The sequence below is a fragment of the Anser brachyrhynchus genome, assembly GCF_964034855.1.
Source record: "Anser brachyrhynchus genome assembly, chromosome: Z".
In the NCBI taxonomy this organism is placed as follows: domain Eukaryota; kingdom Metazoa; phylum Chordata; class Aves; order Anseriformes; family Anatidae; genus Anser; species Anser brachyrhynchus.
Window position 1 is genome coordinate 69,583,143 of NC_137697.1, and position 23,871 is coordinate 69,607,013.

General features: G+C 46.7%; 1 protein-coding gene and 1 long non-coding RNA gene across 5 annotated transcripts in view; one reads left to right on the top strand and one right to left on the bottom strand.

Annotated features, from left to right (window-relative positions):
* Nucleotides 1-354: 354 nt before the first annotated feature.
* Nucleotides 355-23,871, top strand: part of KIAA1958 — a 74,203-nt gene continuing 50,686 nt past the window's right edge. The window contains exon 1 of one of the 3 annotated variants that reach the window (XM_080573340.1): nucleotides 355-7,041. The gene's annotated coding sequence lies outside the window, so the exon portion shown is untranslated. The other 2 variants (XM_080573344.1, XM_080573341.1) reach the window with 2 other exon arrangements.
* On the bottom strand, nucleotides 13,091-22,683 carry LOC308185371. 2 transcript variants are annotated; one of them, XR_013943331.1, is made up of 2 exons: nucleotides 16,131-22,683; nucleotides 13,091-14,645 (listed from the first exon to the last, which is right to left on the bottom strand). It is a non-coding gene; the product is annotated as an uncharacterized lncRNA (long non-coding RNA). The 2 variants fall into 2 exon arrangements; XR_013943332.1 differs by having other exon boundaries at nucleotides 13,091-14,665.

A 23,871-nucleotide genomic window follows, 5' to 3' on the forward strand; every position in this document is an offset into this window, starting at 1 on the left:
TAAAATTCATTAAACAAGACTTTCCTGTTGTGAACCCATGTTGGCTGTGATCAATGACTGTGTTGTCTTTCAAGTGTTTTTCAACAACTCCCAAAATAACCTTCTCCACAATCTACCAGGCTCTGAAGTGAGAGTGGCAGGCCTACAATTACCAGGGTCTTCTTTCTTGCCCTTCTTGAAAACTGGGACATTTGGCAGCTTCCAATCGAGACCTCCCCAGACTCCCAAAAGCACTGAAAAATAATTAAAAGTGGTTTTGTAATAACATTAGCCAGCTCTTGTAGTATGCTGGGATGAGTCCCATCAGGCCCCATAGACATGTGCATCCAGCTGGGGCAGCAAATCCCACACGAACACATCGAACACATCGAACACAAACAAATCCCACACAGAGTTTGCTGGGAGTTTATCATTTCTGCACATGCAGGACAAAATGCTATTCTTGCCAGGCTTGCAGCAGTCTCACCACAGGGAAAGAGACACTAACGAACATCAATACATTTTTTCTTCTCTTGGTAGGTTCAAGGAGGAAATCAGCAGAACACTAAAATCTTTACCTGTGCCTTGCAGCCTCTCACCTCTCTTCCCTCACAAGTATGAAATGCCCTCTGGGAGAAAGTCCTTGCTCTGGACCATGAGTGAGCATGCATTTCTCAGTGCCAGAGCAGCAGGCTTATCATACTCATGTGACCCACCAAAATAACCAGTGAGAAGGTAATACTGTATTATCTGGAAGAGACTTGGTGTAGAAGAACAATAGCTTGAATTCTTAAATTTTTGGAAAAATTTAAAACTGTTGAATCTTAGAATCATTAAGGTTGGAAAAGACCTCCAAGATCATCTGGTCCAACCATCCCCCTACCACCAATGTCACCTGCCAAACCATGTCCCTAAGCACCACGTCCAACCTTTCCTTGAACACCCCCAGGGACAGTGACTCCACCACCTCCCTGGGCAACCCGTCCCAATGCCTGACTGCTCTTTCTGAGAAGAAATGCCTCCCCATTTCCAATCTAAACCTCCCATGGCGCAACTTGAGGCCATTCCCTCTAGCCCTATCCCTAGTTACCTGCGAGAAGAGGCCAACCCCCAGCTCCCCACACCTTCCTTTCAGGTAGTTGCAGAGAGCAATAAGGTCTCCCCTGAGCCTCCTCTTCTCCAGACTACACAACCCCAGTTCTCTCAGCCGCTCCTCATGGGACATGTGTTCCCAATCTTTATAATGGAGTGTTGCTTAATTTAGTTCTGCATAGTATTTCATGCTAGAATAAGATGTTGATTTATATAACTAAGTTAAGAAATAACTAACTAGATTAAGTAACTAAAGCAGTAGTACATAAATCGCTATTTTTTTACTCAATGGTTAGAAAGTACTTGAGAAAGTATTTACAAGTAACATGCTTTTTCTCTTGATTTTTGCACTTTTATACTTTCATTGTAACCTTCTTTTGAGGGATATTTTCATTATTTTGGGGGAGAGGGATAAGTAACTTTTTTTTTTTTCCTAAAAATAAAATGCAAAATTTATCTCTGGGAAGATTTTCTGTGCTGCAGTCTGGAATACGGTTACCTGCAGAATCTTTCTGTATCTTTTCTGTGTGTAGAATTTGTGTGTTCTGAACCTTTTACGTCTATTTGAAAAGAATAACTAATTTCCTCTGAAATATGCGGTGTCATGCACATACATAAAGTACACTTAAACATTTCCAAAATCTAGATGAAATATATGGTACATTGCTGTTCCATTTAAACAGTCTTGGATGATTTGCTTCTCTTTTTTTTTTTTAATTGTTTTTGTTAAGCAAGATTTTCCATCTTATGTTGCACAATAATTTTGACTTAATGAGTCTCAAAATAAAATTTCATTTATCAGTGTATTTTTAGTCAGCAGCCTGTAAGCTATGTTATACAGATGTTGATGGCAAAGAGCCTTGCTATGAAACAACAGTAAAAACCTCCTGGGAAGCTGATGACTTAATTGGCTTCAATCAGAGTTTAGGATTACTTTTACCATAGGATCAAAGCCTACTTACAAACTAGTGCTTGGTTGCACTTTCCAAAATAGCTTTTTAAAGCAATTTTTCACCCACTTGTCTTTTGGAGCAAACTTCAATGTTGCTTTCCTTATCAGAATCACTAAAGAAGAAACTTGACTATTAGAATTTTTTTTTTTTTTTAAACTGCAGCTCCTAAGTTGCACTCTTGTAAACGTCATCTAGACTGTTTTTCAATTCAAAGATGCTTCTTATACCCGGATGGTTAGTGTAAGAGCCTGGCCATATTACATTATTCACAGCAGTGATGGCCTGAATGGCTCAATTCCCCACCTCTTTTAAGGCTGGAGTCCCTAATGATAGCTTAGGCTTATTTGTGTTTGGATTCTCTGTCATAATGAGAGAGCTTTATGTGCATTTATTACATGTTTCCTATATTTAAAGTCAATGATTGATGAGATTAACAGACTAAAAGCTATGAAAGCTCAAAGGAATGAGGATTTTCTTACAGTAATCAGTAGATAAGGGTTATCTTTATTACAGGTAACATTCCTGTTACACAAGTCATTCAGTGGTGCAAACGTGAACTAGAAAGAAAAGAAACAAAATCTGTCTGTCTCAGGGAATTGGCACAGGTTTCTCCCAAGTTATAAGCCAATATGATAAACTTTCTCCCCTGGAAAAGGCTGGATTTTGGATTTCCCTTCACGTCGGTGTCTTTTTTAAGGGACTGCTCCTTGCTCAGTTGTAACAGTTTTCTGAGTTCTCAACCTGCAACCCACTTTGCTTTGGGGTTTAGCTGTTATAACTCTGTTCCCCAACATTCCCACCAGGGGCTTATACTGAAGGAAGGACAGGGAACCTTGCAAACTGTATCATTGCACCTTGTGAGACAAGTTTAATTGCACAGTTTTATTAGTGGGCTCCACACATCAACTAGAGGTTACCTCAAGGGAAAAAGAAGGGAAAGAGAAGGCATGAAGCAGCTGTCCAGTGGACAGCCATGGACTGAAGCAAAGGGGTCTCTAGAGAAGTGTTCTTTCCAGTATCAGCAAGTGGTGAGGATGAGGAAGATGACAATAACTATTCTTGTCAGACTTTTTCCCCTGTTAAATTTGTGCTTTGCATTTGGACCCAGCCAAGCTCCCTGCTGGTTGTTATCGTGCTGTCAGCACGCACAGGATCACACTTCATCAGTCAGAGGGGGTGCGTGCCAATTGGTCACTCTTTTTGCATGCCTATGGCTGGGTAATGCTTACAGGATATTTAAAGGACTACTATTCACTTTGTTATTTGCTAACTCCTGTTTTTCCCCTCATGTAAACTAAAGTTACGAAACACAGCAGGAAGACAGGGAGGATTCTCAAACTGCTGTCAGTCACTTCCCACGAGAACCTGTTATAAAAACAGTACAGAGATTTGCAGGTGGAAGGTCATGAGAACAACGACACAACAGCAACAGCACAGGAATGAGACACAGCAGCTCAGATGGACATTTGCAGAGCTGCACATGAAAGGCAGGATACAGAAATGCACACAAGGCTGTTAGCATTGCAAAGGTGAAGGCACCTGTGAACATGTGCAGCAATTATGTCTGGTATTTGTTGTTCACCACAGACATAGATAGGATTTATATAAATAAATTGTGATTGCAAGACTGGACTTAGAGTCCAGTGCATTAGAACTTCACAAAGAAGGAGGCAGAAAATTACACACATGGTTTCTCCACAGCAGGGCGAAGCTCAGGCAATCCAGTCTCTATGCAAGAAAGTAAAAGCATCTTCTCTTAAATTTCTTAAACGTGAACTGTAACTTCAAGCTTTTTTCCTTACTTTCTCCCATTGATAGGAACCACATGGCATGAGCATCAACTTGCAGAACATACCTTTTTCATCAGTGGTTAAAGTTTTAGCAGGGTGGAGGATAACTACCATATCATTATTTCCAGTTGTAATCTGTGTCCTAATGCTGTGTTAGTATCTGCAAGATATGATATTGGGAGACTAAATAGCACAAACTTTTGGATTTTTTTCCTACAAACACAACTCATACTCTATAAAAATACTTTTTTTTTTTTTTTTTGTCCAGAAGGATGTTGACAGCTACTTCTTCATAAGCTAAGAGCTTACGATTTCTGCAAAGCGAATAAACTTGATACAGGGGAATTTTGTGATTCAGACTTTACTGTAAAAGCAGAATGCCCGAGGTCACATCTATTCACTGAAACCACATCTCTCAAACTTCTAAGTTTACCAGGCCAAAAATGGAGGAATAAAAGAATAATACAGTTGCCTCACCCGAAGCTGGGAGGAAACAAGCCCAGCTGGCTCACTTGGTTATTTTGCGTGCCTGAGGAAGAAACGTCAATGCCCCATGTTTATGTTTACCACCTTGATTTGCTGTTACTTTATTTTCTTTGAAGAAGACAAGAGCCCCCACGCAGAGTGAGGGTTCTGGTTTGCTGGGAGATGCACTTGCATTCCGTAAGAGACAGTCCCTTCCTCAAGGATCTCGCAGCCTGAAGGGACGTGACATGAGAGACACTGTTGTCAGCCTGTTACAGGTGGGCCAATGGTCCCAGGATTTCTGTGGCAGAACTGAAAATCAGCCCCCCTCGCCAGTCCAGCTCTGTCATCACAAACCTCTTCCCCTGCCCTCCACCTTTTTCTGGTTGCATTGCACTTTTAAGCCTGAGCTCTGTAACGCGTCCACTAAAAAAGTATGTCTGCCTTCGCAGGTCAGCGTCAGCAGGAGAACAGAGGTGGAAGGACAGGAGAAGAGAGATGGAGGGACCGTGGGTTGCTGTAGCCTTCACACATTGCTCAGAGAAACCTAGACCTTTTCCAAACCTGGAACTCGTAGTTAGCAATGCAAGGGGGGCTGAAGGCATGACCCAGTTAATGTTTTAAAGCCATTCCCTCTGTTGTGAAGCACAACAGGGAATAACTTGAGGGCATGGGCTGGATACCAAAGTGTCATGGTTTCTTAAACATAGAAAACAGCCTATTGTCCTTATCTTATACACAAAAATTACACACTGTACGTTCTTACTAATGTCAGCCAAATCTCCATCCTATAATTAGCATATACTTATAGTGCCAAATCCCCTGCTTCCTTTCAAGTGGGTTTCTTGTTGAGCTGTTATTATACATTTTAGCCATACTCATTATTCATGCTTTTGTTTAAATTGCCCTGCTTTACCTGTGTATTTCTGTCATGCAACAGCTGACGCTCGCCTGCTGTTGCCACAGATACTTCCTGTTCCACCAAAATCCCAGGTGTCTCTACTATCATTAAGGGCCTTCCTAAAACAAATAGGGAGCTGCTATCATGTTAAGAAGGAAATGATGAACTACACTCTGTCCTTTTAACCCTTTCCTGTAGGGTAAATAAGGCAGTTGGTTACTGTAGGGAAGCTCTACAATACTCCTTCTATGCAGTTCATCAAGGCTTTTTCTGACTCCTGTTTCTCATTTTCTAGATTAGTCTTTTTGTGCCTGTAAGACATTTATGTTATTCATCTAAAGCAGAAGTGATTTTCAGTACTGAAAGAGGCTCATTCTTTACATTTTTAAAACATTTTCCTAAGAACTTTGTCTTCCAAACAAATATTGAAGAAGTCAGAATCTTTTCTGTATAGCGTCAGTTTATATTCTGGTTTATGCAGGGTGCATTGTCAATCTCACTTGTCCTTCCATGTGAAAAAGTGACTGAAACTGCCTCCTTTGTGTAGGAAAAGTGTAAGAAAAGCTGAACATGAGACCTTTTGGGCTCTCTGAAGCCATGTCAGACAAGAGGAGCCTGGAAAGTGAACTAAATTAAAATCCACAGGAGTTTCACGCAAAGAAGAGTTGTGTGATGACAACCCTGAAAACTCAAAGACTGTATTCTCAAGGGTATTTCGGGCATTACTGGTGAAGTGGCCAGATGCCTGAAATTCTCAAAAGTTGGGATTTTCAAAAGTGCCTTGAGGGCTGATCTTCATATGTCTTTTCCTCCGTTATTACTAATTGTTAGTTGCAAGTTGGTAACAACTCTAGCAAAGGAAGGGCCAGCAGGAGGTTGGTTCTGCTCTAATATGCTTGGGTGTCAATGTGAAGTAGCCTCACTGATGCCAGCGATGACAGGATTTGTCTGCTGTGTTTTCTACACAGGTTTTCCCCGGGGCTGGCCCCGGGGACTGGGCGCATGTGAGGAAAGGACAGCCACTGAAAACTCTGACTTGAAGATAGGACTCTTGTTTTGTTTTGTTTTTAAAGTTGACAGCTGTCATTGCAATGCTAACAGATCACTGTGAGCCTGGATCTTTTTAGTTCCATTGCTCACTCCCCCACATCCTCCAGGATGTCCAAATTGAAATCCAAGTGCCAACATGTGTGCTACAGGCTGGGTTGTGATTCACCGACAGCGGAGTCTCGGGAGGACAGGAGTCTTCCATTAATTAGTGATTGCTGGAAAGAGACAAAACCTTTGCACTACATTGTGATGGTTGAATTCCTGTTCCTCAGATTGTCCTACGCTGCCTTTTACTTAGGAAACACGCTCAGGACACTCACTGCCTGATCACCCCTTTTAACTCGGCCTGGTGTTTGCTGCAGGACCAGAAAGACGCCTGCCTAAATGCTTGCATAAGTCTGCCCTGCCCCAGGCAGGCAGAGAGGTATTTGCGACACCTAGCCAGAGCAATCTACGGCACATGGCTACAGCAGAAGACCACTCCTCTGCACCTTCCCTGTTGCAACTAGCTTCTGGTGGGCTTGTGTCCTCCTCCATCACTGACCCAGTACGGAACACGCCTTCCTCTCTCGACAATCCCTTTAGCTCTCTGTGACTTGATTTCTGACCTGGAACAGGGATGTAGGACAGGGTACAGCACTGAAAGTGCAGAAGTACTCTTGAGCAGGAGGCAACCAGATGCCATGGTGAAGGACTGGTGGGGAAGAATGACCATGGTCTCTCACAGGTGAAGTTCTGAAGGCATCTCTGGAAGTGACACGAGTCATGTGGCAACAAGCAGTGCCCCCACAAGTAACTTTGGGACTGGCAGGTAAGCGAAGGGTAAACTAACTGGCAATTCTTTGCTTTAAAATATTATGTTAAATCTTTAATTACAGATGTTCCAGGAAGTACGGATATGATACTTCACAGACTCTGGTTTGAAAAACTTTCCTTACATAAAGAGAACATGTGTGCGTGTGAGGGAAAAGTGGTCTGGTTGCTCTTCCTCTTTAAGGAACGCTGGTAAGCAAATGGATCATGTTGTGAGGCTGCTTTGCCATGCCTGTGTAAATGAATAGACCTTGAACTCCCAATTTTTTCTACAGAAAAAAAAAAACAATATATTAAAAAAATAAATAAATAATGAAAATAAACCCCCACGAACAGACAAGCATCTCCCTCACTGCCGTGTCCTGTTCTCTTTATTAGCCGTTTTCCAAGGAACCTCCCAGGAACAGCATCCCTGTCCTGTCCCGTGCTTTGCTCACTGAATGTGCAGGACAGATGGTGTCCGCAGATGTACTCTCAGTGCTCACAGCCGCCCTGATTGCTTTTGTTCTGAGCCTGCCCACAGCAGTGTAGCTCTGCTACACTACTACTGATGGCGCAGGGGTATGAAGCCCTCTCCACAACCCATCAGAGTGTCTGCCTCCTCCTTCAGCAATCCTTGGCATTGCTGCGAGTGTTGTAATACCCCACCTCCACTCACCACACAAGTTGTCTACAAGTCAAACCACACGTCTTCCTGCTGCTAGGGAGGAACTGCATTGCTGCCCGTGAATTCTGTCCTCAGGGCTGGGTGTCTGGAAGTTGTATCTTCTCCACAGACCCACCTCTTGCTCCTCCCTTCCACAGCATTTATTTCCCACCAGGGAATACCATCTTGTTCAGCCCATTAATACCAACTTGAGGGCATCCATCTCTTCCTGAGCCCTTTCATCCTCAGAGGAGTGTGACCAAAGGCTGGGTGGATGCACCTTACCTTTAGTCCTCTATGAGGGGACTGCAGGAGTGCTCCAGAGTGGCGTATGGTCATCTGGGCTAGGAATTCGGCTTGCTGGCTTTTCTGTGCTACGTTTGTTTCAGCCTCTGTGAGGATTCAGCTGTCTGCCTGCCTTTGGAAGGTTACCTCAAACAAGCTCCTCTCACAGTGGGCCAGAGGAGGCAGCAAGGGACACCTCAAAGCTCCCTCGCAGGCTGAGGGCAGCACATCTGCCTGGCATTGCTGCTCTTTGGGGAGCTTCTGGCACCTCCCAGATGTTTCTTTCTCCAAGTTCTAGCTGACGGATGAGGTTAAATCTTGCCGGTGTCGCAGCAAGTGATGTCTAAAAAGGAAGATATCCCTTTTAACTCATTGCTGAGGGAGGGATGCTGCAACTCTCGGGCCTTCCTTCAGGCAGACAGGCAGGTGTTTCCAAACTGGAGGGCAGCTTCACTGCCTTTACCTCCTGTTTGGCAGCTTGTGCATCCCATTTGGCAGCCTACTGGTTCAGCCTGTCTTCCCCTGTGGGAGGCTCGGTTCCTGTGGGATCAGGGAGGCTTTTGCCTTTGCCCATTGTTTCTGGCCTGCTTGTCTTGTTGGTGTCGGTGGGATGGCATGCAGTCCAGCAGGCTGCTGGGCAGCTCGGGAGAGGGGAGCATGAGCTTGCGCTGAGCACCACAGGCTGTTGTTTTCCTGGCAATGGGACCTGGCATGAGCAAATTCCTCCTTGCCAGCCTGGTGGGGCTGAAAAATGGCTGTTGCCCAAGGTTGCAGAAAAAGGAGGTGACGTTCCTCCTCAGCCCACCGAATTAGCAGCAGGACCCTGCTGTCTCATCCAGGCATGTGGACTGTCTATTAAGAGAAGGGGCTCTGTGGGGCTGGTGGTCATGCTGGCAGCCAGGGCTCATCCTCGGTGTGTTTTAGCTGCATGGATTTGACCCAAAATACCACCGCCACAGCCCCTTGGCCATGCCGAGGGAGGGCAGGCTTTCGCAGGGACATCAGCATGCACTGCTCGCTGCCCTTCCCGGGCAGCTGCCAGTGCAGGCAGAGAGCTAAAACGAGTTCATCTAAAATCGTAATTCTGTGCTGAAGTGCTGGTGACATTATTAGGCTAGGTGAGCTCTCTGGCGGTGCATATGATATGAACCAGAAACCTCTGGTGCAATTACAGCCCCGTGTACAACGCTGTGATGATAATAGGGCACATTAGCCAAGCAATGGCGTCAGAGGTTTGAGCAGGATTTTCAAACCCTCTTTTTAATTAATGAGTGCAGACACAGTGCTGACCTGGGGCTGCTCCTAACAATGAAGAAGTGGAGAAGGAGTAGAAAGGAGATAGGTAGGAGGTGGGAGGAGGGCAGGTTTTGAAGCTGCTTTGTCCTGCAAGCCACCAAAGAAGAGCGTGAGACAAGAGGAGAAAACGAAAAAAAAAAAAGAAAAAGCAAAAGGAGACAGAAGAATAAAAGGAGGGATCAGAAATGAGATTTAAGAAGTCACAGAAGTAAGACAGGTAAAGGTTCTCAAACTGTGGCTTGTGGACTGCTTCTGAGTGCTCTCCAAAGTCAACTGCGGAAAGCAAATTCACGTGCAGGTCAGCAGTCTGCATCTATGTCCCTGCTAACAGAGCCGGCTCCTCCGCTGCAGAAAGGGGACGAACAAAAAGAAGGGAGACCTCAGCGAAGAGCAAGCCCCTTTCGTTGCCTGACTACACGACGCACCTGGTTTTAAGGAGATAACTCCCATCAGAGATGCAGAGCAGTTGGTCTCTTCCAGAATCCCTCGCTGGCACCATTTGTGAAAATATGTCCAGATGGGCTGACAAGCAGCCTTTCCCTGGCCCTGCCAGGAGCCTGGGCACAGCAGGGTGCAGGAGGGTGGTGGTCTCATTCTCGGTGTCGCCAGAGCTTTGACTCCCTGTCCCCCCACTGACAGCAAGACGTGGAAGCAGGGTGTCTCGCTTGGATGGAGGCAGGCTCTCCCTTTACCCTCTCAGGTAATAATTTCTTCCGCTAAGGGTTCAGTGTTAAAATCCTGAAGATGGAGAACCCTGAGTGGAAGAACGTATTTGAGATTTATTCTGTGTCGCAGCAATGTGACAGCGACATCTTACTGGGAATAACAAGAGCAGGAGGAATGACTGCCTTCCCCTGACGAGGCTTACGCTGCCACCAAATTCCCCTGATGCATCACAGGCAAACCTGGAAAGAGCGCTGGTTTTGGCATCGATACGCTTCCAGACTGCCTCCATTATAATCTTGCATAAGCATTGCTGCCATCGCAGCGAGTAGCATGTGTTAGCCCATTCAAGTTTTGCAAATGTTGGCATAAGGGAGGTGAGGAAAGGAAACCTCTGGGGCATGGAGCAGGCGGCGCGGAAGGCTGGTGCTCTCCCGGCGGCAGCCAGGCCCGTCTCCTCCCGGAGTGATGCAACGAGGAAGGGAAAAAGCCCAGCGGAGGAGACGAGCGGAGTTTGCTTTGGCACGCGTCTTGCTTATTGTGGGAGAAACCAACACCCAGGGATAATGCTGCAAGCACGTGGTGAGCCCTCCCATGATTAATTGCAAAAAAATCCTCACGCGCAACGTCGCGGTTGACATCTCCAGTTGCAGACAAATGAATAAATTAAAAGTTGCAGCTTTTACGACGGGCAAATTGCTTTCGCGAGGGGTAAATTGCTTTCGTGTATTTTCAGGACGTGGGGTGTAAACGTGGGAGGCACGCAGGTATGCGTGGGTTGCGTGTGGATGCTCCCAACGTGGATTTAATACACGCGTGTCGTCGCACCTGCGGTCTTGTGCAAAAACGCCAGGTGCAAGCCGTGCATCTCTGCATCTGCACGAAATAATGGAGCAGTGGATGCTCGGACACGGCTCCTTGGGGCACCTCGGTGGGAGCATCCCCGGGGGGGGCACCCGCGGGGCCGCCGGGAGGTGCGAAGCTCACCAACCCGGGCACCCCGGCGAAGGCGAGCGGCCGCCGCGCAATTAACGAGCAGCCTCTGCTCATCCTAATTAACTCCTCACCCGGCTCCCGGGACGACCCCGCCGCTGCCCGCCCCTCACCACCCCCTCCCCCCTTCCTCCCCCCTTCCTCCCCCTCCTCCTCCCTCCCCTCCCGGCCCGGTGTCCGAGCCGCCCCCTCCCCGTGCCCGCGCCGTGTGCGGGTGTGCTCTTGCACACTTCCTGCGGTGTGTGCGACCCGGCTCCGGTTTCCGGTAGCTGACAGCCGCCGCAGCCCGTCCCTGCCTCCTCCGGCGGCAGCGCACACGGGCACGGACACGCGCGGGGGCGAGGAGGAGGAGGAGGAGGAGGAGGAGGAGGAGGAAGGCGCAGCACCCCGCTGCCCACCCCCCCCCCCGCCCCCCCAAACCCCCTCCTGGTGCTGCACAGGCGGCTCCGCACCGACCCTGCGGACGGGCACCTGCAGGTAGGCGACCCACCCGTGTGCGTGTCCAAAAAAATGATAACAGAAACCCCCCAAAATTAGGCGCGCAGCCCCTCCTGCTGCCCCCCCCCGCCGGCAGCGGGGGCGGGGGGCACCGGGAGGCCGGGGTGTGGAGGCAGCAGGGGGCACGGGGGGGCGGCGAGGGTCCCGCCCACGCGTGGGGGGCCCTCGCCCACCCCTGGGTGCGCTTGGTGCTCGTCCCCTCGCAAACTTGGGTTTTGGCGAGGGAGGCAGTGGGACAGGCTGGGGGAGGATGGTTGAGGGCAGGGGGGCGGTGGGGAGGTCCGCGGAGCCCTCCGTGGGTGGGTTTCGGGGGGCAGGCAGCCCTGCTTTCCTGTCCGATCGCGGTGCGGATGTGGGAGCCCCGGGCGACCCACGGCCCCCAAAAGCAGCCGGCGGCGAGGCGGCGCGGGATGCGGAGGGAGGCTGTTTTCCTTTCAAGTGAATGAAGGCGATCCCTCACGGAAACAAAACAATGCGCCGGGTGGAAACGAAGCCCTGCGTGTACGCCCGACTTCCAGCGTTCGGATTGCCAGTCTGTGAAGTTTGCCCCTGCCTGCCTCCTCTTCCATTCCCCCGCGACCCTCCTCGGAAACGCAATCTGTGCGAGGGTGGCTGCAGTGCCAAAATTGTGATGGATGATGCTGAAGCTTCCCTCGGACTGCCGGGGACAGCAGTGGTTTTTTTTTTTCTGTTGATCTGAAGAGAAATGGGACCAAGCCTCCGGCATGCTTGCTAGCAGCAGTCAGAATTTGCATAAATCAAATTATCGCATCCCTTTGCTACTGCCTTGATGGTAACTTTTCAGGTCAGGGACCAGGTTTATTTTCCTTAACTTTTTTCCTCTTCAAACAGAGCATCCCCAAAAAGGTCGTTTCAGGTCAGGAGTGACCAGTTCCTGTTGCCCCCCCCACCTCCCCGGTTGCTTTCCTTACCCTCCGTGTAATTCAGCGCCCAGACCAGCTGGGCTGTATTCGCGTGGTGCTGCAATTAACCTAATAACCCCTGCCAGCACCACGCTGGGGCTGCGCGCCTGCCCACAGCCACGTGCATCATCGGTGCAGGCAGCTTACCAGCCGGCCGGCATCGCCAGCAGCCACACCGAGCCACTGTGGGCTCAGATCTGATGGTTGTCTCGGGCTGATTTTTGCATTTTGAACCTCTTTCTGCCCACTTTGGAGGCCAGGAGTTGCATGGTTCAGGCACTCGCCTGCTGTCCCACGGGGAGCCTGGGTACGTGGTACCCGCTCACCCTCTTTCCTCTCTGCCCGTGACGCCCAGCAAAAAGCCATTTTTCAGCCTTGTGCTGAAGCCTGTCAGCTCTCTGAGATCCACTGAAGGTGAACTAACAAACCAGCCTGGTAGTCTGCCTGCTTGGCACCCAGAGGAGTAATAGAGAGGTAGGAACTAGTAAAAAGATGCTTTGCGAACAAAATATTAACAGAAGGTGTTTGGTGGCTCACACATGCAGCGTAAAGCTCGCTGTGAGAGAGGCGTGCAGCGGAGTTACTCCTTCTGGTGTTACCAGGAGCTCGTACAAACGGTGTGATGTAGCTCTTCTTTGTCTTCCACTGAGATGCCTCGGTTTACAGGAGGTATTCCAAAAATTGTGGAAAAATGTAACAGCTCGAATACTTCTTAGCCAAATACTTCCCAAGCTGGTGTGCTGTTGTTTTCTTTTTGTTTTTTTTTGTTTTTTCTTAAGCAAATTTATAGTGATATTGCTGATCTCATTGTCCTCTGCTCATCTTGTCTTCTGCTGATGCATCTGTGCCTTGTGGTGTTGGTACCACACCAGGAGGTTTCCTACAACCAAACACGTCAAAAGTTTCAACAGCGTGGCACGATGTCGTTTAGGTGGTGCTAACAAACGGATTTGCAGTCACCAAGTTTCCCCAGCAGCTCCAGTTTTCCTCGTTAGCGCTCAGCAGCGGCCAGGAGCACCCGTGCTGGAGGATCCCTGCCGCTTGCAGCCTCCTGGCCTCGCGCCCCTCTGCCTCCCGTCGGCTGCAGAGGAGGGCAGAGGTGCGAGAGGCTGGGTGTGGAGCCAGGAAAATCTGTCCCGGCACCCGTTTCCCTGCTGCTTTCCTGTACCTGCGCTCAAGGAGGGGTATTCCTGCCTGGTGCAGCTCACAGAGGGGTGTGGAGGTCGGCTGCTGTTCATGAGGTGCTTCCCGGGAACGTGTGCGGCAGTCAGTCCTCTCGAGGATTGCTGCGCTTCTGGTAGTTCAAGTGCGACGAGCTGCGCATACGTCTCTGCTTTCAAAGGTCACGGCTGCGCTCCTTGCTGCGGAGTAAAACAGGGCGAGGTGAAGGTTAGCGGCTTCGCGGCAGTGACGATTTTTGTCAGATCCTCCAGTTCCCTTTTCTGTGAAAAATGCGTTAAAAGGGGTGTTAGTGTAAGTCAAGTTTCCTTGATAGATCTGCCTAATAGCTGAAAGGAACTTGAAAGACGCCTATCTCACTCCCGCTTATAATGAGGAAGACCCCTGGAGCACGACTGCTTCATCTCCAGTTACTTGACCTTGGCTCTGATTTGTTGATTTATGAACTTTATTTACCGGCAGGATTGGCGAATTCTCTCGCAAGACAGAAATTGCAGTGTGCCAGCCCGCTCCGTCGTTTCCTAGGAAACGAGTACACCGCGCGGATTCCCTAATGAGACCCTCGGCTGGCTGCTGATTGTCTGCATTTTTCTTGTTCGGCGATCCCGGGCCCTGAAGTAAATGCAGGGACTTGTTCATATGCCTGTCCCAGCCCGAGCAGTGTAAATGGAGGCAGAAGGAAGGCAGGAGATGCCCTCAGCGCGGTGGGAGCGTACCGCCGCTGATCCTGCTGGGGTGGTGCAAGCAGGTGCCTTTTGGTGACGTGCTTTCTGCTGAGAAGCGGTCGGTGAGAAGGACCCATCCCCGTTCTCGGGTGTGTTTTGAGCTTTGTGTGCCTTTTCTGTGGCTGGTGGTTGTGTGTGCAAACAAGCAAGTTATTTCCCATCATCCGGGGGCTGTTCTTATTCTCAATTACGGGTGTTTTCCACATTTTCCGGTTTTATCAAAGCCACTGTGTTGCTGGAGAGTCCCTTCATACTACTCCGTTCCCTTTCCCTGTTAATTGTTTAGCAAACGGCAGGATCTGCAGCAGTCCGTTCACTTGACTGGTGTTAGCTCAGAAACATCACATGAACCCTGTTGGACCCAGGCATCCTAGGGTTTCAGTCCTGGGAAAAGCTACAGGAACAAAAGTTTTCCTGTAAGTACGAAATCACAGGATTAGATTCGTGGTATTCAGAGAGTGATCCCTGTGACATTCTGCAAGTTTTTATTTCCAATGCCTGAGTTCAAAGTCATAGTTTTCTAAAAGCAGTTGCTATACCTAAAATGTTTTACATAAGCAGTTTATAAATAATACCTAATATAACTGGAAGGGATAAGGTGGGGAGGGCAAGAGATGCCTCTCCTCTTTTCTTTCCAGTTTGTTTATTTCTTTAATTTATCTTCTTTTTTTTTTGTATGACCTGCCTGATTATTCTCCTCAGTGATGGTCAGTAAAGTGGGTGTTTGTGGTCAGAGTGGGCAATCAAGTAGAAAAAAAAAAAAAACAGAAAGAAACAAGCCAAAAACCAGGAATATAGACATGTAGCAGTGGGCAGACATCCAAACCCATGTGTTGCTCAGCTTTGGCAACTGGACTGGATGAGAAGTAGTTTTCTTTTCTTGAATGACCAGCACTATAGTTTGGAGGCTTTATTGTTTCATCTCTCCACCTATCAACAGCAGTATTTTAACAAAAGAAATAGGCAGGAAAGGTATCCATATCATCGTTATCTTCTGTAGTGTTTTTTTCAAAATACGGGTAAAGCCAGTGGCAATTGAATTTATTAATTCCATGGGTGGCTATCCCTCCACGGCTTAAGGCCAGTGAAAGAAAAGTCATCGATGATCTAGCAGTTTGCATCACAATTCCTTCTTTGCCCAGGCAGAAGCAGTCTCTAAAAGTCTGGTACCTGACTGCATATTAACCCATCTTGTCTTAAAGATTGTTAGTGCCTAAACCCAGGCACCATGATGGGTTTAGGCTCCGCATTGCTGTCTGTCGTCTTCAGTATGAGAGGCAGCAGCGTTTCCCCTGCGTGGAGGTGTGCTTGTCTGTAATCGAGGACGCTGCAGCTAATAAAAGCTGTTGGTGGGGTCTGCTGTTGTGGCTGCCGCTGCCAAACACCTCTGCTCCCTCCACCCCCCTTCCCAAAAACAAAGTTCCTAATATGCCCCTAATGAACCCAGCCAATTTGTGGGTGGAAATTTCCATATGATCAAGGGCTGGGGAGTTTATAAGATGTTTTGGGCAATCACTTAATGGTTTGCCCAGTAGTTACCCAAAATAATAAATGTGGTTAGATTATATATATAATATAAATATATATATAGATTATATATATATATATACACACACATATATATATGTGCATAATATACAAGTATATAAATATATAAAAATTATGTTTAGATATATATTTCACATGCAATAGTATATTTTATGTATTTATTATGTTGTATCATGTCATTATTGTCTATGTCAGAGTATATATAGCATTATATATATTAATATATATATTGTTATTATCATTATACATATTCTATTCTATTCCATCCTATTCCGTAGTCAGGTGAGGTAACAGAGAAAGATAGGCCCTGCAGAGAAGGTGCCTGACTTACTGGGTGGGTGAGCAGCGGTTCTGCTGGGCTCTGACCTGCTCCCGGTCGTGTTCAGCGCCTTCCAGAGTGCCGTGGTGGAAGGAGCCATGAGTGTCCGTATTGCTTCTGCGGGTAACACGTGGCCAGAAGACGTGGGAACAGAGAGTCACATTTCAAAACCATCTCAGCAGGTTGGACATCTGGGCTGAAAACGATAGCAACGAGGTTTAAAATGCAGGCTTCTGCTCTGTGGTAGGGTGAGACGAGTGCTGAAATCACAGGTTGGGCGGTAATGTTGTGGGCAAAAAAAAAAATTTCAGGAAAATGAAACGCAAGTGCTGTGCAAGGAGGGAGGGAGTCACTTTGCTCCATGGGCAGGGTGGATGGGACCAGAGACAGCTGTCAGTAGGAAGGATGATTGGGGCTCAGCTTCAAAATGTTGACAAGAAATTGCCTGATGAAGCTCTAGGATAGCCTTTGAGGAAAGATGGTGACTCTGCTGAGGGAAGGCCTCAAAAAGAGGTTAAATGGGCATGTGCCCGTAGGGCAGATCTGTGTGCTAGTGGAGCCCTGTTGTTCAGGGATTTCTGTATCACGATTAAATCCATCCTATGTGGGAAGCTAGAGTGAGAGTATAATAGACACTTCCCAAAAGGGCTGAGGAAAGACAACCTGAAAATTGATACTTTTAATATGAAATAATGAGAGGTGTGTGTGTGTGTGTGTGTGAAAAGGTGTGTATCATGGAATCTCAGAATGGTTTGGGTTGGAAGGGACCTTAAAGCTCACCCGCTCCCAACCCCCTGCCCTGGGCAGGGACACCTCCCACCAGACCAGGTTGCCCAAAGCCCCATCCAGCCCGGCCTTGAGCACCTCCAGGGATGGGGCAGCCACAACTTCTCTGGGCAGCCTGTGCCAGGGCCTCACCACCCTCTGAGTGAAGAATTTCGTCCTGATATCTTGTCTAAATCTCCCCTCTTTCAGTTTAAAGCCACTACCCCTTGTCCTATCAGTACAGGCCTTGGTGCAGAGCCCCTCAATATCTTTCCTGCAGGCCCTCTTTACGTACCGAAGTTACCTCTGGAGCTTTGAACACCCTCAATAACACACGGTCTCTGTGTTCCCACACATCAGCTGGGCTATGTCCTTGCTGATGTGCACAGGGAGTTTCCAGCACGACAGCCTCCACGAGGGAGAGCCATGCGGGTCTGGTAGGCACTTGGCATTGCAGTGTCTTCTTGGCTCTGCTGCTTCTTTCCTCTCCCTAATCACGCAGCTGCGTACCGTGATTCTGTGCTCGTGGTGTCCCTGCAGGCTACATACGGAGAGAAGAGGATGTATTTATGTTCCCCGCAAAGTGTTCTCCTGAAGCTGTGTAGAAAACCCTTATCACCCTGTGATAGTTTTCAAAATTGGTTGCAACACACCAGAAGGAGCCAGCATATTTTAGCTGGTAACACTCCAAATGTCATAGCTTAGAATTTGCAAAATATTGCAGGATGGAACAAGATTAATGAACTATTCTTGAAATGTAGAAGCTGACAGTTTTCCTTCTGTTTAGTCGGTGATATTTTGATCCTCGCTGTTGAGCCACTTTTGCTCAGAAGACTCCAATGTACTCTTTTAGTTGAGCATTTTCTGTTCTTCATCATGCAAGTTGTCCCCCTGCAGCAGTTCACAGTCATACTAGGTCATGCTGCTGTACACTCTGAGGTTAAATATCTGCTCAGATCTTATAGTAACTGAAAGCTTTTTATGGAGTCTCTCTCTTTTTTTTTTTTTTCACATTTAACTAGGAAAGTGAATATTTCCTGTCTGAAATTTAAATTTCATACTGTCTTTTTTTTAGCCCTGTTAGGAGGAAAAATCATGTCTACTTTCTTTTTCTTTTTTCTTTTTGGTTAGAACATATTTAACCTTCTTATCTGTAATTATAAAACCAAACTTAGGTCATACAGACTCAGCATTAAATGTTTTAAACCCAAGAGGCAAGCATTTATTGTGCAAACAGTAAACTACTATTGAAACTGTTCTGTAAAGTGCTTGGTACAGACTGTGCCAGATGTAAGAATCCTAGCAAAGTGTAACTTTATGAGTATCCCATTTCAATGAACACTTTGTTCTTGCCCAAATCTCTGTCAGATTACCTTGTTAATATGGTTTCAAACCTCCAGGTTCTCACCAGCTGCGGACAGTGATTTGCAGTGATTTGCAGTGATTTGCAGCTTGCTGAGCTTCCCCAGCCCACTCTGGCGTGGCAGCCTCACTGAATTTTGGGACTCTTGTAGCTCTGACCTTTCGGTCAGCTGTGAGGTGTCCCCCAAAAGCAGCCATTGTGTGCTATAAATCTATTTTCTCTGTGCCTTTTTTGCACTTGCCCCATGCTTCCTCCTAACCATAAAAAGATGTGAAAATTAACAGTTATCATTTCCAGTTAATCCTCCAGCTCTGTTGAATCCTGACTCGCCCTTGAAAACTGACGCTGATTCACACACCAGCCATTCAGGTTTAACATTTCCATCTTTGATTTCCAAAAAAATACAGATAACTCTTGTGGAGCCAAATCAATGACAAAGAAATGTTGTCTTTAAAACATGAACATTAAATATCCCCCATCAGCTTGATAATTTCCAAATCTTCTGGATTTTAAGTTGTATTCAAGTGTAGACTTTCAGTGCAAGTTTCGAACTTGTGCCCCCTAAATCAAAGCGTGTTAGAAAACTCATGCTCAGAACTTGTGTCCAAAATCTCTTTCAGTTCTCTGCACACAGCTTCACTTCATAGCAGCGTGTGGCTAAGACATTGTAAACGGCATATTTTCACTGAAGTGAGTATTATGAATTAAACAAGCTGGACCCCACCCCCGGTGTCTGACCTGGTGCATGGCATCAGCCTGCAAATCAGGCATGGTGCTGAGTGTTTGCTGAATGGGCAGTGGGGTCTGGTTGAAATACTGGCCACTGATGAAGACATTTTGGCCAGGGAGAACTGGGTCAGATTCTTAGATTTCTGTAAATCTGTCTTGATTCTAGGGAGAGAAGGTGTTTTTTACAGGGACAAGTGAAGAAACCCAGGAAATTATATATATATATTTATAAAAGCGCACACACCCACATGCACACCCACATATATATATATATCCACAGTATGTAAATTTTTCCCCTTGTCTTGCCCTGGTCATGTTTACTTGCTTGTCATAAATACTGTGAAGGAATGGCCCTATAGCATATTGGATTTTACAGTGCAATCCAGCAAAACACAGGCGGGTGATCCTTCCTGAAACACAAGCGTTAGTCAATGAATGCTTGCAAATTCTAAGCAATGTTAGTGCATTTTTTCCTGTGCTTTTCCCAAATTGTCTGTGAATATGTTTTCCTTTCAGCTAGCTTTTTTTTTTTTTTTTTTTTTTTTTGTCTGGTTAGATAATCTATTCAAAAGCACTGACACTGATCTCAGTATGGAAATGTACAGCAGCCCTTCTTAGTAATGCATTCACATGTACAAAAAAGCTCTCTGGCAGAGAGATAAATTAAAAAATTGTAAATTTGGTTTTACAATTTCTTTTGAATTGAAAAAAAAATACATTATGCCACACATCACAAATACGTCCTGTTTGGGAACAGCTCCACAGGATAGTGGAGTTTTACTGGGACACAACATCAGGCGATTTATATGGAGGGTGGTTACTCACCTGACCCTTTATTTGCAAGAAACATTCTGCACTTTAATTGAGCTCTTTTCAATACGCTGCATCTGCTTTAATGCGCTGTGTTTGCTGTATGCGTTTGTATAGTCTCATAAAGATGGCGAAAATTTGTTTTGGTCTAGCCGGGAGTCAAGGAGAAATAACAGCTCAGTGCCATATAGTGAAGATATGCACTATTACCCATTGCATATTTTTTTTTTTAACATTCAATACTTTCCTGTCGGATCATTAACCCTTTAACGGTAGGTGACCTCTTTCCAGTCAGGCATCTCTAAAACTGTCTTTGCCTCTACTGACCTCCTAGATACTGATTAAACTGCTCTGCTGTGTTTGATTAGCTTAGTTTACAGACCATTTAGCTGGTGCAGAGGTATTTAGGTGTGATAACATTGTGAAGATTAAGATGGGGGAAATAAAAACCTGGAACCACTTCAGTAGGCTTTATGAAACAAAGAGGGATGAATCTCGTGTGTTTATGTACATTTGAGAATCTTGGGAGTCGCGCTTTGGGCTCAGCAATACAATTCTCTTCTGGAGGAGAAGTTGCTCTCACTCCTTCAGTGAGAGGTGATGGTTTCCTTCGTTGCATCAGTTCCCTGTGTGGACATCCACATCTGTTGTTGGTGCCCTGCCCGTGTCTGTGAGGTTCACACTGGGCACTAAGAATATGCTAATTATGGAGATAAGACCCAAGCAAATTGCTCTCTTTTACTTCATTAGTGTTGATGCAATACTATTGTACTGGTGCAATTAAAACCATAAAGTCTGAGTTAAGACATCTACACATCAGCTGGTTGGCGTCATTCCTTGGCTGCTTCTACCTGTGAATTTCACCGCTTGCCAATGCTTTGCAGTGCTGCAAGCCAGGTTTTCTTGTTCCTGCTGGCACAGCTGGAGCTAGATCTGTAATGTTGCACTGTATTTTTCTTTTTATATACCCCTTTCATCAGATGCCCTTTTCCCGCTGCTAATGGCCGTTGACCTTAATTGACATGTTCCAAGGGAGTTGCCAGTCTTTTTTTTCTTTCTGCCTTGTTTTTTTTATTGGTAGATGCTAGCCCATCAGTAGACATGGGGATGATCAGTGCAAATTCCCTTTCCTCCCCAGGTCAACAACAGAGACTTTGCTGTGCCCCTGGGTAAGGAGATAGGGGAGCACCTGTGCACGGCTCTTGGTCTCCTCTCTGGAGGAGGGAAATGGGCTCTTTGCTCAAATGCATTTTTGCCCTGGCCCTCACAGTGTCATTTTCAGGGCTTGGGACTGCCTTGGCAAGTCAGTAGAATGGCTTCAAGGACCCACCTGGTTCCCTTGGCAGTGCTACAAGACCTTCCTGTAAAATTAACGCAGATATTGGTAGCCTTGGGAAGGGAAATAGGTCAAGAAGTCCCGGACACACAGAGGGATGGGGCTCTTGTGTGGATGGACCTGTTGCTCCTCTGGGTTTTGCGTGGATTGTCAGTCTTCCAGAGTTTTGAGGTGCAGTGAGAGTTTCCTACAGTCTTGTATGGGCTTTTTGTCCAGGCTGATGTCCCAGTATATGTGCTTTTGGGACCGGGTTAAGCAGAGGTCTGCAGTGCTCTGTGGTGTGAAAGCTTCCTCCCAGCTGACTAGCAACGGGAAGAGTTGGACCCAGGCCCCAAGGCTAACACAAAGCCCTCTGCTTGGCAAGCTCCTTCTCACAGGGTGGGTCTGCTGATCCCATTGCATACTGCTTTTGTGGGAAATAATACCTGCTCTCTATGATACGAGCTATCTTGTTGAACCTGTATTGAAGGTCAAGTAAATTAAGTCATACGGGTCATCTTCATCTGAATGAGTCACCTTTTCTCTCTGTTTATTGACTGCTTTGAAGGACTCTCACAGCCTTCAGGGGCTAGCAGTTTTCCCTCATGACTGTTATGCAAGCATAATCCTATCTGGTTACATTTGTTTAAGTGCTGTGCTACTTAACTCTTAATTATTCTCTGTCCATGCGAGATGATTTTTCAAAAATAATTCGCTCTGTTAATAATTATACTATGAGGAATTCAGAAGGATGTCAAAGTAAAATTTCTGCTGATACGACATGCTGTTTGAGAAACAATGGTTCTTTGGTTTTTGGGTGCTGTTTATTTTTGCTGGTTTCGTGGGACTGACGAAAGAAAATGGCATTACCATTTTTCACGTGGTTTGACCCATTAGATTGTCTGGTAGAAAGTATTTGAGTAGGCGGCAAATTGAATTGCTTTTACATTTTCAAGACACTTAAGATATAAAATAGAAGAGACAGCACTAGATAAACATGCTGCATATATAATAATATTACTGCCAAGGAAATTTAATTCAGTCTTCAGTGATGGGTTTGGGCAGATGTGTTGCATTTAGCTGGAGATAAGGTAATGCATGCAGCGCAGTCTCAAGTAACTAGGAGCAGAATGAAACTGATATTTTGCATTAGTTGTGTATTATTTATTGTATCAGATATAAGTGTACAGCAGACACCTGATACTACCACCATCTGCTTGGTATCAGATACTGTGTCTGCGTGTGGAAAGGGTAGGATGGTGCTGTCTGGACTTTCTGTACAAGAGTTGCCTCGGAACAGCTTTCATTTTGTAAACAGTGGCTTTGCTAGTGCTTTCTGGGTAATTTGCCTTCTTTGCTAGCGCTGTAGATCTGCCGTTAAAAATCAAGATTTGTGTGAGTAGTTGGCAGCTTTTGTGCAATGGTCCTGGTATTCCACCTTACCTGTGAAGCTCCAGAGGATGGAGGCAGGATGTCGCTGCATTGGGCTACAGCTGTGCAACCCTTCTGCTTGTGTTTGCCAGCGAGTTCCCCAAGACAGAATGCAAGGATAAGACCTGCGTATCACAGGCTTTTTTCTTAATCATGATTGTTTTTTTCAGCTTGCCCAGCAGTGTCAGGTTTTCGATTAAAGGAAGACATTGTGCTCACTGCTGCCACCTCACCACCCCAAAACTGGGGTTGTTACCGAAGCACAAAGCCACAGTCTGCGAGAATTGGGGCTGCAGGACTGGCGGTCCAACAAGGTCAGGGAGGCCCAAACCAGAGGATGGACTACCTGTACCCTCCCAGCTGCACCACTGAGAGCAGCCGGGGCTTTCATCGTCTCCAAAGTCATGTGAAGATGGCTGCTTCTGGGCGGGCCTCCCAGCATGTACAGAGAAAAGAGGGGGGACATAAATGATTAAATACCAGTCTGCACCTGCACAACACCATGAGCTGTCCTGGTTATTGAGCAGTAACCTGCACTTGCAGTTTGCTTTCTTGGCTGTCTTGTCTGCGAGGGCTGGGATCGTGGCAGAAGTGAGACACAAACACCCTTCCCCTTAGGAAGGGAGAAAGCAATAGGTTTTTCTAGCAACAGCAGGGAATAATACTAAACAGTGTATTTTGGGGTACCATAGTGATTTTTGGGGTACCTTAGTGATTGCTTGGAGAAGTGGAAACTTGGGAAGATTGGGACTATGCAGCCAAAAGGGACAAAGGAAAAAATAAAAAGTGGTGGCAATAGGAGAGCTGTGCGGCGCTGTCTGATGCTCTTCAGGAAATGCAGCTTGCTTCGCCTGGCACACATGGACCTCACGTGCTCCACTGCACCTGCAGCATGCAGACTACCTGGCTGCCTGTGTGTCTGCATTTTGCTGACAGCAGCAGAAAGGCTTTTCCCTTTTCCTCATGGGATGCCTTCGGTGGTTCGGCTAGGGGGGCGCGGAGTAACGGGAGCAGGCAGACAGTGGCCACGTGTCACCTGGGGCGAGGCGTGGTGTTTGTTCTGAGAAAGTGCTGTTTGTGCTCAAATGTTTTGAATTCGTAAAGGTCTCTGTGGTGCATGCTGGGGCTGAGTGGGCTGAGAGTGGGAAGTTGCAGCCTGCTGGGGAGAGCAGTTTTTCGGGAACTTTTGCTGCTGTAAACGAAACCCATGGCCTGTCTGGTTGCCAGCTTCTTCTTCACAGTTAGCACACGAGGTTGTCTCAAAACTGCCGTAAAGGGCAATCCTTGATTTTCTATGGTAAGGCTGGTTTGAGAAGTTTTACGAGCCTCGTGAATTTAAT